The 4041-nt window shown below is 37.6% G+C and overlaps 1 pseudogene; it reads left to right on the top strand.

The window, feature by feature from the left end:
• The first annotated feature begins 3119 nt into the window (after positions 1–3119).
• On the top strand, positions 3120–3603 carry LOC118621353 (annotated as a pseudogene).
• Positions 3604–4041: the final 438 nt, after the last annotated feature.

Here is a 4041-nt window from a genome sequence, read left to right on the forward strand (position 1 = left end):
TATATATATATATATATATATATATATAATATATATATGTATTTTTTTATCCTCACCCAAGGACATTTTTCCATTTTTTGTTCAGATAGAGGGGGAGGGGGGAAAGAGAGAGAGAGAGAAACATTGCGTGAAAGAGACACATCAAGTGGCTGCCACCTGCACAACCAACCAGGGCCGGGGACAAACTGCAACCGAGGTACACGCCCTTAGCAGGAACCAAACCCGGGTCTCTCTGGACCACAGGCTGACTCTCTAGCCACTGAGCCAAACTGGCCAGGGCTATTCCTGATATTTTTGATGGGAAATCTAAAGTAGTTCTAATCATTCTTTCTTTACATAGGGTGCATAGTTTTCTTCAGCTGTTATGAAAATATTTTCTTTAGTTTTCATCAGTTTTGTTTATTATAGGTTTGGGAATAGATTTCTTTCGAGTTTTCTCTGTTTGGAAATGGCTGAACTTCTTGAATCCGTAAGTTTCTGTCTTTTGCCGACTTTTGGAAGTTTGCAACAACTATTTCTTTAAATAGTTTATCTGCCTCAAGTATTTTTTCTTTTCCCTTTCCTTCTGAAACTGTTTTCTTGAGTGTTAGACCTTTAGGGTTTTTTTTCCCTCCACAGATCCTTGAAGTTCTGTTCAGTTTTCCCCCCCTCATTTTTACTCTTTGTTTTTCATATTTTATACTTTACACTGATCTATCTTCAAGTTCAGTGACTTTCCCTCTGTCATCTCCATTCTGCTCTCAAGATCACCTAGTGAAATTTTTGTTTTTGAAACTGTATTTCTCAATTCTAAAATTCCCATTTGGTTCTTTTTATATATTTTTTTCTTTCTCTGATGATACTTACTATCTTTCTACTCATTTAAAAAGTCTTCACTGCTTCTTGGATTATGATTATAATAGCTATTCTTTTCGATTGCGGTAAAAAAACATACAACATGCCCTGCCGGTTTGGCTCAGCGGTTAGAGCGTCGGCCTGCGGTCCTGAGAGACCCAGGTTCGGTTCCCGCTAAGGGCGCGTACCTCGGTTGCAGTTTGTCCCCGGCCCTGGTCGGTTGTGCGGGTGGCAGCCACTCGATGTGTTCCTTTCACGTCGATGTTTCTCTCTCTCTCTCTCTGTTCCTCTCTCTCCCTCCCACTCTACCTGAACAAAAAATGGAAAAATGTCCTCGGGTGAGGATAAAAAAAAACAAAAAAAACATACAACATAAAATTTACCATCTTAACCATTTTAAGGTGTACAGTTTAGTAGTGTTAACTAGATTTACATTGCTGTGCAACCGATCTTTAGAAACTTTTCATCTTGAAAAACTGAACCTCTGCCTATTGAACAATAACTTTCCATTTCCCCTCCCTCAGTTCTTGGCAAGAATAAGTCTACTCTCTGTTTCTATGATTTTTTACTACTATAGATACCACAGAATTTGTCTTTTTGTGACTAGCTTATTTCACTTAGCATAATTCCTTCAAGGTTCATTGATGGACACTTGGGTTGCTTCTACATCTTGGCTATCATAAAATGCTGCATTGAACATGGATATACAAATATATCTTTGAGATCCTGCTTTCAGTTCTTTTTAATATATACCCAGAAGTGGAATTGCTGGATTGTATGGTAATTCTGTGTTTGACTATGGCTGCACCATTTTATATTCCCATCAACAATGCACCAGGGTTCCAATTTCTCCACTCCCTCACCAACACTTGCTATTTTCTTTCCTTTTTTTTTTTTTTTTTTTTTTTACAGTGGCCATCCTAATGAATATAAGGTGATATCTCATTGACATTTGGATTTACATTTCTCTAATGTTTTGTGATGTTGAGCATATGTCCTTATGCTTGTTGGCAATTTGTTTTATCTTCTTTGGAGAAATGTCTGTTCAAGTCTTTTGCCCATTTAAAAATTGGTATATGTGATTTTGTTCTTGTTTTTGTTGTATAATAGCTGTTATCAAAACATTTGTCTCTTGTAAGATACAAGGTTAACATACAAAAGTCAATCACTTTCCTATGTACCAGTAATGAACAAGTGGAGTTTGAAATAAAAAACAATGCTATTTACATTAGCACCCATAAAAATGCAATATTTAGGTATATATCTAACAAAATATGTACAGGAGCTACATGAGGAGAACTATAAAATGTTGATGAATGAAATCAAAGATGAAATAAATAAATGGAGAGACATTCCATATTCATGGATAGGAAGACTCAATATTGTCAAGTTGTCAGTTTTTCCTAAATTCATCTATACATTTAATGCAATCCAAATCAACATGCCAGCAAGTTATTCTGTGGATATGGACAAAGTGGTTCTAAAGTTGATATGGAGAGACAAAAGACCCAGAATAACCAGGACATTATTGAAGGAGAAGCCACTCGACTTCAAGACTTATTATAAAGCTATAGTGATCAAGACAGTGTGGTATTGGCAAAATAGACAAAATCAATAGAACAGAATAGAGAGCCCAGAAACAGACTCTCATAAATATGGTCAACTGATCTTTGACAAAGGAGCAGAGTCAATACAATGGAACAAAGATAGTCTTTTCAACAAATGGCGCGAGAATAACTGGATATCCACATTAAAAAAATTAGTCTAGACACAACCTTATACAAAATTTAACTCACCCTTCACAAAAATGGATAACATAACTAAATGTAAAATGCAACAGTATAAATTCCTAGAAGAGAACATAGGAGAAAATCTAGATGACCTTGGGTATGATGACTTTTTAGAACACCAAAGGCATGATCCGCGAAAGAAATAATTTATATGCTAGGCATCATTAAAATTAAAAACTTATGCTCTGTGAAAGACAATGTCAAGAGAATAAGAAGCAAGTCAAAGACTGGGAGAAAAATATCTGCAAAAGACACATCTGATAAATAACTTATCCAAAATATATAAAGAGCTTTAGAACTTAACTGTAAAATAACAAACAACCCAATTAAGAAATGTACCAAAGACCTTAACAGACACCTCACCAAAAGGGAAAAAATACTTCATATCATATGTCATCAGGGAAATGCAAATTAAAACAAGGAAGGGGGCAGAATAGATGAGAGCCGCAGTTGGGAACTCCCAGAGGCGCCCTGTGATGGGGAAAGAAGCAATGAATGAGGAAGGACAGCAGAACTGCATTGCGTTGGGCGTGCTCAGTTGCACATACAAAAACTGTTGAATTCTTGCTGCCAGAGAATGATAAAGATGATGCCAGTTGGTCTCCTCTTCATATTGCTGCTTCTGCTGGCTGGGATGAGATGGTAAAAGCCCTTCTGGGAAGAGGTGCTTAAGTGAATGCTGTCATTCAAAACAGCTGTGATACCCTACACTAGGCAGCTTCCAAAAACAGGCACAAGATCCTGTCATGTTACTGGAAGGTGGGGCTAACCAGGATGCTAAGGCCCATTATGAGGCTACAGCAATGCACCAGGCAGAAGCCAAGGACACTAAACCTGTGATGAGGAGAGAGTGGAAGAAGCAAAACTGCTCGTGTCCCAGGGAGCAAGTATTTACATTGAGAAAAAAGAAGAAAAGACACCCTTTCAAGTGGCCAAAGGTGGTCTGGGTTTAACACTCAAGGGAATGGTGGAAGGTTAAGCAGTTTGGATTTATTCTTACTGTGTATGTTTTGTGGTTGTCCCCAGTGTCCTGGAAACAAATGTATTCTGTGCACAAGATATCATCTATGAATGATGAGGTTTTTTTTCACCTTTAAAGTCTTATAAACATTTTGAATATTGCTCCTGCTGAGATATTTGTTCTATGCTTACAATTTGCTTTCCAGGCATTGAATAACTGTTGAAATTGTTCAACTATTGTTGTGTATACAGTTTATACAAAACTTTGGTTAATTTTTTAAAATCCTCACCCGAGGCTATTTCTCCATTTATCTTCAGATAAAGTGGGAGGGAGCGGGAGAAAGAGAGAGAGAGAGAGGGAGAGAGAGAAGCATTGATGTGAGAGAAACATATCGACTGTTTGCTTCCTGCACCACCCTGACTAGGGCTGGGGACAACTGCAACCAAGGTACGTGGC

The sequence above is a fragment of the Molossus molossus genome, unplaced genomic scaffold, assembly GCF_014108415.1.
Source record: "Molossus molossus isolate mMolMol1 unplaced genomic scaffold, mMolMol1.p scaffold_m16_p_8, whole genome shotgun sequence".
In the NCBI taxonomy this organism is placed as follows: domain Eukaryota; kingdom Metazoa; phylum Chordata; class Mammalia; order Chiroptera; family Molossidae; genus Molossus; species Molossus molossus.